Source organism: Bufo bufo, chromosome 2 (genome assembly GCF_905171765.1).
Source record: "Bufo bufo chromosome 2, aBufBuf1.1, whole genome shotgun sequence".
Lineage (NCBI taxonomy): Eukaryota > Metazoa > Chordata > Amphibia > Anura > Bufonidae > Bufo > Bufo bufo.
Genome location: NC_053390.1, coordinates 403,715,542 through 403,730,177, shown reverse-complemented (window position 1 = coordinate 403,730,177; position 14,636 = coordinate 403,715,542). Strand labels below are relative to the sequence as shown.

Genomic DNA, 14,636 nt, shown 5'->3' with positions numbered 1-14,636 from the left:
ATTATGTGTGATACTAGCTGATAAGCCTCTGTTTTAAAAACTGCTATGTGTCATACTGACAGATGAGCTGCTGTATCTATGTTTGTCATCTGTCATACTGTGTGATGAGATAAAAAGTTGTGTATGACTCTGTGAGTTTACTTGGACTATATTAAATATATACAAATATACAGTATATGTTTATATTCCTTTACTGTGTTTTATCTTTCCTGAAGATATCAAGAGATTAGGGTTGAGCGAACCCGTGGAAGTTCGGGTTCGCCGGGATCGGACGAACTTCACCCCGAACCCGGACCCCATTTAAGTCAATGGGGACCCAAACCTCACTTTATTATTTTCCGTTATAACATGGTTATAACAAAAAATAATAGCATTCTTAAAATAGAATGCTAAATAAAATGTCTACTGAGGGGTTAAAAAAAAAAAAACTCACCTCATCCACGTGATTGCGCAGCCAGTATCTTCTTTTCTTCAGGACCTGCAAACAGACCTGCGGTGACGTCACCGCGCTCAACATGTGGTGAGCGCGGTGACATCACCGCAGTTCCTTCTATCTTCATTCAGCAGGTCTTATTGCGGGTCCTGAAGAAAAGAACATGGCTGCACGATCAAGTGGATGCGGAGAGTTTTTTTATTTTTTAAACCCCTTAGACATTTTATTAAGCATTCTGTTTTAAGAATGCTATTAATTTCCGTTATAACCAAGTTATAACGGAAAATAATAAAATCACCTGAACACCGAACCCGAACTTCAGTGAAAAAGTCCGGGTTCGGGTCCGGGTCCCCGAACTCGCAAAGTTCTGTACGAACCCGAACTTTGCAGTTTGGGTTCGCTCAACTCTACAAGAGATATATTTTTTAACAATACCAAATTTTTAGGGCAAAATAGTCTGTTACTACATATCTATATATCTATTCTATCTATCTATCTATCTATCTATCTATCTATCTATCTATCTATCGCCTATCTATCTATCTATCTTACATATTTATAGTATGTACAGTCATGAGAAAAACAAAATTCACCCTGTCGAAGTATATATGACTTCCCCTGACGAAGCCATCCTGCGAAACGCGTTGGGTAAGTGGGGGACACTGGGATGTATTTTTCTTGCTATTAGATCATTTCTATTAACTTCATAGGAGCTTTTTGATACTTTTGATCTCCCTGGCACTATTTTGCACTTGTTGTGTGGCACTATTATGCACTTTAACTGATTCAAAGCCGTTATATGCGCTACTCTTTTGGGAGATTTGAGCCCTACCCTATTTTACCATCAATAGATATTGCTGTAAATTACTTTGAATGCATTTTTGTTAAAATCATGTTCATTAGATTTTTTGCTCTTCTTATATCTATCATGTATTACCAGCCCCCTCCCAATGGTCCCCCATTGTGTATGTTTTTATTCCACTGAATCATGCAGACTCCATTGTATGTCTTTTATTAATTGTATTCAATAAAGATTTCTTTGTCAATTAAATGGTTGTGTGTATTTCCATGACCTGGGTATGCACATGTAGCTGTAGGTCTTGTTGAAGTATATAGTTTAAAAAAAAGTCTGGTTCGTAGAAGATCTTAAAGGGGTTGTGTGGAGGTTTTATATTGATGACCTGTCCTCAGGATAGGTCATCAATATCTGATCAACTTTAGGTAAAGGGTTGAGCGGCGCTCCTCTTCAGTAAAGGTGGTGCTCAGTGGTAAATTTGGTGATCATAAAATTGAGGCCGTGAACAAGGTCTGTCTATAGCCTGAAACTTTGGCCAGTGGCTATAATTTTATTTGGATGAATTCAAATAAATAAGCAATCTATACACTTGAAATCTGAGTGCCGTGGTTTTTTCAATTTTATGATCAATATCTGATCGGCGGTGGTCCGACACCCAGCACCCACATCGATCAGCTGTTTGAAGAGCAGGCGATGCTCCATGCGAGCGCTGCTTCCTCTTCATTACACTACACATCGTCTCCCTTGTGGTGGCAGCTACATTCACTTCCAAGACGACGGGTAGTGTAATGAAGAGGAAATAGCACACGCATAGAGCACTGCCTCCTCTTCAAACAGCTGATCAGTGGGGGAGCTGGGTGTCGGATCCCCGATAATTGGCAGTGGAAACCCCAAAGAAGTAACTCCCTTTTGGAAACTAAACCCCTCAAGTTATTTAATAATGGGTGGAGTAGGCATTTTTAATGCTACAGGTATTTTGTAGAATTTAATGTGCAGTGGACCATGCAAAGTGAAAAAAAGCATCTAAGACACACCACACGTCTTAAATTTTTAGGCCAGTACCAAATACCAAGAACCAGAAATGCCATAAATTCGGGTTTGGGAAAGACCATCATTTGGCTTTTGATGGATTGGTGTACAGGCGCCATGTGGCTTTTGAACAGCCTCTGGGGTAGCAGTACAACCGTTTGCTAAAAACCATACATTTTTTAAAACATTTTTTCTCTTAATTGTTCTGTGGGCTTATTATTATTTTCTGGATGAATTTCCATTATCATTGGTACTATTTGGGTACAAATGACTTTTTGATTGCTAATTATGATGATTAGGAGATGAGGTGACCCAAAAATGACTTTTCTGGCACAGTTTTTTTTTTTTTTTTTACAGCATTCACTTGATGGGGTAGATCATGTAATATTTTTAAGGAGCAGATTGTTACAGACGCAGCTATACCAAATATGTCTATTATTTTTTTTGTTCAGTTCTACACAATCAAAGCATTTTTGAAAAGAAAGAAAATCATGTTTTTATGTCATCATTTTGTGAGTGCTATATTTATTTTGCTTTTCTGCCGATCGTCTTGTGTGAGGGCTCATTTTTTGTGGGATGAGGTTGTGTTTTTATTGTTACCATTTTGGAGTAGATAGTACCTTTTGATCGCTCAATATTATTCTTTTTATGAGGCAATGTGACCAAATTTTTTTATATTTTTATAGAGTACCTTATTACAGATATAGCAATACCTAATATGTCTATTTCTTTTATTTTTGTTCAGTTTTACACAATAAAAGCACTTTTGAAAAAAAAATCATGCTTTCATGTTGCCTTTTTCTGACAGCCATATTGTTTTATTTTTCTGCCGATCGTCTTATGTGGGGGTTCATTTTTTGCTGGATAAGTTGATGCTTTTATTGGTACTATTTTGGGGTACATAGTACTTTTTAAATGCTCGATATTACGCTTTTTGTCATGTGGAAGAGCAAAAATGGCTATTTTACATGGTTTTTATAAAAAAAAAATTTTTAACGCGTTAACCTGACATTGGCTTCCGTACATGACAGTCCCAGAGGCCTTTGCAAGGCTTGGGGCTACCATGGCAACCATTGGTCCCATGTAATAGCAGTGTGGATTGCCGATGGAGAGACAGATGGAGCCCTCTGCAAAACCCATAGATGCGGAGGTCAGCATTGACCAAGACACCTGGTTAATCTGCGTTTTTTGTGATGCCAGCGGGTACAGAAAGGGTCCAGCTGTCAATAACAGCAAGGCCCATGCAATGATCGGGTGCACACAGCTTCTGTGCATGCCTGATTAGTGTGCCATATGTATGACACTTTGTGGGAATTCACTTCCCGCTATGCCGTATATGTACAGTGGATGTCAGGAAGGGGTTAAAGTTAGGTAAATATAAACATGAAAAATTTCACCATTTCATTATTTATGTAACATAAACTAGGCCATACTGCAGAAGCTGTGGGAAAAGTACACCCTTACTGCTTTCATAGGAATTAAGAGAGTAAGTAGAAGCCAGGTCCTGCTAATCAAATGTCCTTGATTAATTGATCATCAGCAAGCATAACCACATCTATAAAAGCAGACGTTCTGCAAAGGGTTATATGGAAATTTTAAAAAAATTGACATCCATAATTCTACAGCAAGAAAGATTATTCACAAGTGTAAAATATTCAAGACAGTTGACGGTCTTTCCAGACATGGATGTCCCAGCAAATTAACCCAAATGCCGTACTATACAATGTTCAGAGAAACTGTAAAAAAAAAAAAAAAAAAACAAGAGCTGCATCTAAGTCTCTACAGTCCTCAACTAGCCAGTTCAATATTCATGTATATGACAATGCAATTAGAAATAGACTGAAGAAGTATAACTTGTTTGAAAGAGTTTCCAGGAGAAAGCCTCTTCTTTTTTAAAAGAACATGGCAGCACAGGTTAAGTTAGCAAAGTTGCATCTGAAAAACCACAAGACTTCTCAAACAATAATCTTTGGAGAGACAAAACCAAATAGGAGATGTTTGGCTATAATGCATACAGCCACATTTAGTGAAAACTAAACACAGTATAGCAGCACAAACATCTTATACCAACTGTCAAGCAAGGTAGTGGAGGAGAAATGATTTTGGCTTGTTTTGCAGCCACAGAACCTAGACTCCTTGCACGCATTGAGTCAGCCATTAACTCTTCTGTATACCTATGTATTCTAGAGTCAAACATGAGGCGAGTTAAAGCTTGGCCGAAACTTGGTCATGCAACAGGACAATGATCCAAAGCATAGCAGCAACTCTACAACAAAATGACTAAAAAAGAAAAGAATTAAGATGTTTCAATGACCCAATTTCCGGACGGCTACCCAATTGAAATGCTGTATCAGGACCGTAAGAGAGCTGTGAATAAGTGAATGCGCACCAAATCAAACCTCAATGAACTGAAGCAGCTTTGTAAAGGAGAGTGGGCCAAAATTCTTCCAGAACGATGTGAGAGACTGGTAAAGTCATATAGAAAATGACTATTTCAAGGTATTGATCCTAAAAGCTATTGATTCATGGGATGTACTTGTACTGTTGAAAAAACAATGAAATGGGGATCTCTGTGGTGCGATTTTCATTTAAGACCTTCTGTTGCTTTTATTTTTTATTGTGTCCTCATATGTAGAACCATACAATTTTAAGAGGGGGGTACTTTGTTTTTCTCGTGACTGTACATGTGTGTGGAAAATCTACTTACCTAACATTTTCATTTCCTGGAGTCCATAGGCAGCACAACACAAGGGGTAAATGTTCATTGACTGCCAGATAGAAGAGAGACCATTAATTAGCATGCACATGATTAAACAATTCAGCTAAATAGCTTGCCTATAACAGACCTCAAAATGCACACCAAGTTGCATAGTTTGTAGTAGTAAGAAATACTATATTTGGTTGGGAATATTGTGCTATGGACTATGAAAATTTCTGGTAAGTAAATATTTCACTTCCTGTTTGTCCTAAAGCAGCACAACAAAAGGGGACTTATGATTAAATTTCCAAGGAGGGAAGAAGAACTGGTTGCAGATTAAAGTACTCATTTACCCAAATTTGAGAAACATTTACTCAAGGACATAGGTCCTCCGCAATCTTTGATAAATGTAGAAAAAGAAAACCATTTTGTGGCTTTAAAAATTTGATCCAATTGAACATAAAACAGCCCAAGACGCTGCAGTAGAACTTGCAAGTCAGAGTAGTCCTTAAGTAACTTATTTTTTATATTCATTAATTTTTAATTGGCTTGAGAAAACTTTGTAGCTCTTATTGTATAAAAGATTGAGTTCCTTCCTGACAGATGAAAACTAATCTCTTTGCATCTAACAAATTAAAATTGTTTGTGTTTTCTTCATCAGATTGTGGAGCTAAAGGGCAGCACCAACATTCTTGATTTTAATTGACAGTGGAAAGCACTTCTGGACTAGCCTAGACATCATGGCTGCAGTTCACTGATTCTGCAAGATAAGTTTTTAAACTGACATCTAGAAGAGGTCCCAAGGATGAGGCATAGATGCTTTATTACAGTAGATAACCCCAAGACGAAAGGGACAGTCTTGGCTTCCTTATTGCCTTGAAAAACGTGGAGACTAGCAGGTGATTAGCAAATTTCCTTTCTGAGTATTAATTGTACCTAAGTATGTTGGATTATAGCCCTTTCTTGTTACTGGTGCTTACATTATCCAGAGACCTGTTAGTGGCGACCAGGTAGAAGAAGTTAGCCAAAAACAAGAATAGAGTTTTATGATCTTCCTAGATGACAAAAAGGTATCAACAACTTGACCCCAGAGGTAGAGAGGAGTGAATTTTCAGAAATTTGTTTTGGTTCTGATTTGATCGATTCGACTTGCTCTGGGAAATTTGACCCTAATTAAAAGTACCCCAGTAGCATTCAAAATTCGTGTTTGACACTCTGAAGTCACCTAGATCTGTATCCAACCCCTTTAAAGCCTATAAATGTGCACACAGCATTAATAATGTCAAAGTGACAGCGACATATATGTCTATGAGTAAACAGATGGTAGCCAGTGGTAAGAAACAGCCTGTTTAAAAACACAGTGCACTGTCAGATTTTTAATGTATTTTTTTATTATAAAAAAAATATCCAAATACTATCCCTTTTGGGTGAGGATGTCTGCCAGTATTTATACACATGTCAGAAGAATCAATGGCTTCCTAAAAAGTGTAAAAGCAAGGGCTTTTTAAAAAAGCTGTCCAAAATTTGTCTCTTTTTGGGAGCTGTTTTAGGTTTGTTATACTGTGCTGAGTAGGGTTCCAGCTGCTGTACAGTATGGGATATAATGGACAAGGCAGGAGATATACAGCTGTGTACGGGTAGTAGTAGAGGCAGCGTATTGTTGTTTCATTCCCAAATATTCCATTATGGATGACTGACAATGTAGCATAGGAAGAGTGGGAGAAGCAGTAACTAATGATGTTGATGTAATGGTGACAACAACGATACACAACCGGTCAAAGTGGCCAGGTCAGTAGACTGAAGTTGCTGGCAAGTTTGATTTTTCTACATGAGCATGTGATGCCACTTCATGTGCTGAAGGAGAGCTGTAGTTACAACAATTGTGTCTGGGTGGCCACGGCTTGCAGAGCTTGCACACTGCAATGGTTTTGTTGGTTGGCAATGTAGATAAAAATTCTCACCCAAGAGCCCCAAAAACACTCACAAATTTTTTGCCACCATCACCCATGCATTCCCTAGGTCTGACAGCTTTTGAGCCTACATCAACAGCAGCATCACCTGTTCCCAAGCTGATCACAGTAGAAACAGATCTGCCCCTGGCAGTTTTTACTGGCAGTCTATTTTATGCTTTGGCCATACATCGGCTCTGCTCTTTATTGCAGCCACCGCCCTTTCCTGATGTCATCATCACTTTCTTGTCATCCTGATCTGCTTCTTAGATCTTGTCCAACAAAAATCATCCCAGTCATCATCATACTCACCATTGTTCTCAGACTGATATGTCATGTTCCTCTATATTCAACCTGAGTGCCACTATAACCATGGCTACTAGTGCCCCTAGTACTTATCATTACACTCTCTTCTGAGATGAAGTACAGTGTAATGAACAGGAAGTGGTGCTCGCATGGAGTGCCACCGCCTCTTCAACAGCTATTCGGAGGGGGTCCTGGGTGTCGGACACCCACCAATCAGATATTGATGACCTATCCTGAGGATAGGTCATCAATAGAAATTGCTGCACAACCCCTTTAAATTATAAAGTGGTAGAGAAAGTAATGCACTGAACACTGGCTCGAAGGCATGGTGTCTGATTCAGAGGTAACATAAACATCATCCTGCTATGACTGAGATTACTGTTGAGCGAAGCAAGCTTCGGATCAAACGTTTGTTTGAATAGTGTACAGAGATCCAACTCCTTACAGCATTCAAATGTATGGGCTTTGACAAGGTGAAATTCGTTATCTCTGAACTCGTGCTTCGTTGAATAACTTCAGCCATCGATTCTATTACTTGAAACCATTTTAAAACTTGAATACGAAGTTGGCTTCAGTACCGGCTGGTGCCGCGGTAGCAAAGCCGACTTCGGAAAAAAGTTTTAAAATGGTCTTCAAGTTTAAAAATTGAAGTCTGAAGTTATTCATTGAAGTCTCAAGTGACTTTGGAGATAAAAAATTTCCCCTTGCTGTAGCCCATACATTTGAATGCTGTACGGAAATTGATCTCCATATGTAACGCCCTGCAAGGGGGCATTACCACTCTTTTTACCCCTACGCTATCCTTAATGGTGTACCCTGTATCATCTTTTGTATTTATTCCTAGGTCCTGCACAATGTGTAAATATATTTATGATTTGGTAATGGTTTGACATGTAATGTGCCTGGTTCACAAGCAGATGGCGGCACTTCTGGCAGAGCTGTGTTAGATAGAATGGAACATCATCCTTCCATTCTAGCCCCCTCTCTAGAGAGGGAGGAGTTGAGTTAGTTTCTAGTCAGTCCAGCCTTCCCCTCCTTGGGGACAGGTTGTGTGGAGTCTAGCTTACCTCCCGTAGGGGGATGGCTGTGTTCCAGCCAGCAGAACACTGTCTGCTCTGCTGGGCATAGAGGCCCAAAATACAAGCCTCAGAAGCCAGGATGAAAGGTTCCCTGCACAAGCTAAGGGTAAAGATAGAGTCAGACAAGGAGAGAAGTTGCAGCAGAAAGCAAAAGGAAGAGTTCCTATTTAAGCCAGCCAACATAGCAGAGCTGGAAGAGTTCAGATGTAGTAGAGCTGAGAGTGTTTGCCTGCCAGAACTTCATGCCAAAGCTTTCTTGAAACTAAGATAAAGTTGGAAGATTGTTCCCTGATGAAAGTTTATGCCTAGTAAAGCTGTTAACTACTTCAATACAAGAGGTGCGGGGACCGCGCTCTAAATGAACAGTTTATGTCAGTTATTGAATCCTAAAAATACAGAGAACTGAAGTCTCATCCAGCTACCAGAGACAGTATTCGCAGAGACGTAATGTTCATGCGAAAAGGTTGTAATCCACCTCCTACTGGTCCGCAGATCTCGTGATGAGTCACCAACCTCTGAATCCAAACACCGGACCCGAATACCTTCAAGAAGGAATAGAACAGATGGTGCAATACCCTCGGTATCTTTAAAGGTAAGGGATTTATTGTACTCACAATTTTTAAGTTACAAGCATGCACATAGAATTGCCCGACCCGGGTTTCGCTATTAGCTTCTTAAGGGGCTGCGGTACAAACGCCGCTGCAAGCCACGAGTAAAAGATCACTTCTACTCCGGGGTAGAAGTGATCTTTTACTCGTGGCTTGCAGCGGCGTTTTTACCGCAGCCCCTGAAGAAGCTAATAGTGAAACCCGGGTCGGGCAATTCTATGTGCATGCTTGTAACTTAAAAATTGTGAGTACAATAAATCCCTTACCTTTGAAGATACCGAGGGTATTGCACCATCTGTTCTTTTCCTTCTTGAAGGTATTCGGGTCCGGTGTTTGGATTCAGAGGTTGGTGACTCATCACGAGATCTGCGGACCAGTAGGAGGTGGATTACAACCTTTTCGCATGAACATTACGTCTCTGCAAATACTGCCTCTGGTAGCTGGATTAGACTTCAGTTCTCTGTATTTTTAGGATTCAATAACTGACATAAACTGTTCATTTAGAGCGCGGTCCCCGCACCTTCTGTTTTTAGCTATTTAGGAGACCGAACCTACTCCCTTAAGGGTACCGCTGCTGTGGTCCATTACTTTCACACCGGATAACATTATATACTTCAATACAAGTCTAGACTAAATTTATTCAACCAGTTCCACAACTATTCACCCTATTATCACTGCTTCAGACGACCACGCTTGGGGTTCCGGATTTCCAGGTAGAACCACCGTAACAAGTGCAAAGCCGCACCTAAAGGGACACTATAGGCAACCCTTACACCACTCTGGCATTCCTATTCCTGGGTTCCACTATCACCTTCTACATAGGGGGACATAGTCCCTCGTTGCTGAAATGCAGCTGGAGTGACAACAAAAACTCTAAGAACTCTCATAACATCTTAAAGGGACCCCCCTAGCATCGGTCTAGCCCGCTGCATGTACAGCATTCAAATGAAGTTTTGACCAAAGCGACTTGGAATCTATGATCCAAAGCTCACTTCACTCAACACTAACTGAGATGATGAGTAAGTCATCCAGTCACAATGTCATCACCTTCCTCTGCAATAATACATCATTACCTAGCGGAGATGAAGAACAACTGTGGCCTTCTACTACTGACTAGATAGTCCTGTGGCTGTAACTTGAGTTACAGCCAATTACATTCCCCCCACCCCTCGTCCCCCGAAAGAAGCCATTGGAAAAACATGTGTTGGGTGTGGTGGGTGAGCTGTGCCTTTGAGAATGCTATGTAGGAGTTCAGACTTGTACTTCTATTGATTATTATTGGCAATGTCCTGGGATTTGCAGCAATTGGCTGTATGTATGACATTTGCTCACTGTAGTTGCAGGCTGATTTTGGTGATATATTGTTTTATAGTGCTGTGCAACTTATTACTCCAAACACGGGTTTGTATTTGGTTGACAGTTGTTTTACTAGTTTGCAATTAACTGAATTTTTTTCATTTTTTTCTTAAAGAACACCGTTGGACAGAATGAGTCTTCTACAATATATATATTCAGTAAGAGCAGGTTCGCATTTGCATTATGAATTCCATTAAAGGGATATGAAACCCTTTAAGAGGCATTCCATTTTGCTCTGTCCTAATACATGTCTATGGCCACGGTTCTGTTTTGTTCCATTATACATGACGGGAAAAAAAATCCTGCTGACAGTTAAGATTGATGTTAGCTTGTTTTCTGCTTATGACTAGGGGTGAGCGAACTTCATGTTTTAAAGTTCGGGTTCTGGTTTAGCCTGAATTCTGTTATGGATTCCGGTACCACGAAACATAAGGAATTCTATAACGGAATGCACCACAGAAACCTTTAAGAGGCAATCCGTTTTGCAGATCTGTCTGGTTTCCGTTATGCAGGAGTCCTTCCAAAACATGAAGTTTGTTTGTCCCTACTCATCACATTATCTGTCTCCACTCCTTTGTGACTCTGTGTGCCTCCCTGTTCAGATAAAATACAGCTGAAATGTTATATGACTGAATGTAGTCTTCCTCATATTGATGGAGAGGCTGATAGTGGCAAAAGGAGCTTTATAGCTTTGAGCTCTTTGATTAGAAGGAACTTTTTGGACCTGGACCATTTCCTCTGTACCCACTGGGTTCACATCAAGCCATATTTGAGGCATCCATTATAAGGACTATTGGTTTGGGAGATTTTCAGAGACTGATCATGTCTCAGATGAACTATGGATAACCACCACTTGAAGTCTATTTTGCATTTTTAAAGGTCTGCGCACGCGGTATCAAGCCCCTAGGACAAAACGAAACTCAATACTGGAAAAGAATAACGCTAGTATGAAAGTACCCTTAGAGCTGCTGTCAGAACCACTGCTGCCTTGATGAAGACTGATTAGGTGTTGTTCCAAATGGCAGGCAGTTAAACTGAAGATGAAAGTCCTGCACCAGAATCACTATGCATTGAAACTGTGTGAGCAAAAGTCTTCAAATAAATGGTTGCCCCAAAAAATTTTTGTTGAATGATTTAACAACAGATATAGTAGATCTCTATCTTGAGCTTTTTCTTTACAAAAAGGTGTTTAGGTATGTAAGGCCTATTACCAAGTGCCAGCTGCCACCTAAGTAGAATACAATAAAAATTGCATTTTTAGGGGGAGATGTATCATAACTGGTGTAAGGAAAATGTAGCTTAGTTGCCCATAGCAATTAATATGATTCCACTTTTCAATTTTTAGAGCTCTTTTGAAAAATGAAAGGTGCAATCGAATTGGTTACTATGCTCTCGCATAGGGACTTCTTCTAATTCCTCCTCCTGGATGAAGAAGCTGGAGAATAACAGTTGTTTCCTTTTGGTATTATAGAGCAACCAGAAACATTGGATAATGTCATGCACTTGCAGATTTTTCAATCTGCCAATACCAGAGGAAGAAACTGGGACTTTCTCTGCAACTCAAGGGATCTTTTTGAGGAGTTAATTTATGTTGGAGGTCAGGGAAAGCCAGAGAAGGGACAAATCCAGAGGTAAGGCAGAAGTCAGGCAGTACACGGACAGGCACACATGCTAACGACACACCTTTGAAGGACACTAGAGTGCTTTTAAATGCTGCAATCCCATAATTACAGAGGGATCCTTCAAATACAGTATGCAGCAATGCAAAGTACAGGAGAAGTGGGAGAGACATGAACGAATATGTACCAGGCAAAAAAAAAAAAAGAAAATGTGCAGATACTGACCTCAGCAGCAGCAGCCAACTTGGAGCACTCAAACAGGGTGTTAGAATGGCCAAGGCATAGGACCAGCCTGTACGCTGCCTCAGGAAGGAGATGCATGCCACAAGGCTGGAGGACAGAGCATGGTGTTTCAACCCTAGTAAATAGTATTTGGGACACATACAACTCTCTGTATAGAGAGCTATTGTTAGCCAACATCTCAGTTGTCTTCTATCCAGAGCATGAGAGATAAAAAAACTGGTTTGCTTTTCCCCTTGTGTTGTGCTGCCTTAGGGCAAACAGGCAGTGCAAGATTTACTTACCAGAACTTTTTTCTCTTGGAGTCCATAGGCAGAACAATATTCCCACCCAAATATAATATTTTTTACTGTTACAGACTATGCAGCTTGGTGTGCTTTCTGATGCCTCACATAGGTAAGCTAATTAGCTGAATTGTTTAATTATGTGTATGCTAATTAAGGGTGTCTCTTCTATCTGGCAGTCAATGGACATAAACCCCTTGTGTTGTGCTGCCTCAGGATGAACAGGAATGATATATAAATATATGAATCTTTTTTAGCTTTATAATCTGAACTTTTGCTAGATAAATTGATTGTAGCTCTCTCTCTCTCTCTTTCTCTTTCTAAGGAATGCCAGGACACTGATCCTGTACTAGATGTAGACTTTGTGTGCATTGACCAAGCACAGTATCTGCCACTCCATTCATTTTTATGGGATTGATGTAGACAGCAGTTTATCAGTCCCATAGAACTGAATGGAGCAGTGGTTAACTTGTGCACTGCCTCTCCATTCAGAGAGGTTACTCAGGGATCCTCATTCGTGGAATTGCTGGGGGTCTCCAGCAGTCAGATCCCATGCAATCAAACATCTAGCATCTATACTATAGATAGGTGATAAATACTTTTTATTAAATAACCCCTTTAATAAGCAACTATAAGATTCTGTCCTCTACAAGCACTGGTAAGTGAGCAAAGAAGATATTCACATGTATTATGTCATAAGAAAAACAAAGTACAACTTCTTGGATATTTATAGTTTAACATATCAGGGAATAATAAAGAAAAATACAATTTGTGGGGGAATTTATCATTCCCACCAAGCCATTTTTTTTTTTGCGTACAAAAGTAGCCAACAACACTGAACCTAAATCTAGGCACAAGTGGACCTCACCACTTTACCTAAAAAAAAGGTTTGGCAAGGGATGGGGTAGAGTCTGCAGGCCCTGCATATTTATCTTTATTTACGGCATTTATTGTATGAAAGAACACCAAAATCTATACCAGCTAATCTAAGCAGGCATAGATTTGGGTATAGGCGCACGGACTAGGGGAGGATGCGCCTAATTTATGACAAGGTGTGCACCTCTTCATAAATTAGACTCATCCTCTGGCAGCACAGGGGATATTGTAGACTGGCATAAAATGGTGGAAAAATTCCTCCCTTGGTCCTTAGAAGGTCTTAAAATTTGATAAATACAACTTCAAATGAACAACAAGACATGAAAAATTACACAGTTTCATTGTTTATTTAACAAAAACTAGGCCAAAATTAGAAGCTGTGTGTAAAAAGTTAAGTATGCCCTTACTGCTTCCATAGGAATTATGAGGGTAAGTAGCTGTCAGGTGCTGCTAATCAAATACCCTTGATTAACTGATCACCATCAAGTGTGACCATCGTTATAAAGGCAGACGTTTTGGCAGTTTGCTGGTCTGGAGCATTCAGGTGAGTATTAACACAATGCCAGGGAGGAACAACCTCAGCAATGATCTTAAAGAACCAACTGTTGCTGCCCATCAATCTAGGGAGGGTTATAAGACCACTTCCAAACAATTTTATGTCCATCATTCTACAGTGAAAAAGATTATTCACAAGTGGAAAACATTCAAGTTTCTCATGAGTGGATGTCCAAGAAAGTTCACCCCAAGCTCAGACTGTGCAATGTTTAGAGAATTAGCAGAAAACCCAAGAGTTAATCTCCAACAGTACAATCATAAAAAACTGAACAATTATGGCTTGTTTGGAAGGGTGGCCAAGAGAAAGTCTTTATATTTTTCTAAAAAGAAAATGGCAGCACAGGTTACGTTTGCAAAGTTGCATCTGAACAAATCACAAGACTTCTAGAACAATGTTGGACAGATGAGATCATAGTGTAGAAGTTTGGCCATAATAAACAGTACCACGCTTGGTGAAACCCTGACACAGCATATCAACACAAACACATAATGCAAACTGTCAATCATGTTCATGGAGGGATACTAATTTGGGATTGTTTTGCAGCCACAGGATCTGGTCACTTTAAAGTAATTGAATGGGCCATGCACTCTTCTGTATACCAAAGTATTCTACAGTCAAATGTAAGTCCATTTATCCAACAGCTATAACTTGGCCAAAAACATGTCATGCAACAGGACAATGATCTCAAGCGCACCAGCAAATTTACAACAGAATGGCTGAAAAAGAAAACAATTAGGGTGTTGCAATGGTCCAGTCAAAATCCAACCCAATTAAAATACTGTGACTGGACTGTAAGAGAGCTGTTGA

At 39.8% G+C, this 14,636-nt stretch overlaps 1 protein-coding gene across 5 annotated transcripts in view; it reads right to left on the bottom strand.

Moving 5' to 3' along the window:
• The window catches only part of SVEP1 (sushi, von Willebrand factor type A, EGF and pentraxin domain containing 1), a 459,579-nt gene that overhangs the window by 301,748 nt on the left and 143,195 nt on the right, over positions 1-14,636 (bottom strand). The window contains exon 2 of one of the 5 annotated variants that reach the window (XM_040417273.1): positions 4,966-5,026. The exons of the other annotated variants lie outside the window; for them this stretch is intronic. The gene's annotated coding sequence lies outside the window, so the exon portion shown is untranslated. The remainder of the gene's footprint in view (positions 1-4,965; positions 5,027-14,636) is intronic. 5 annotated transcript variants of the gene reach the window in all.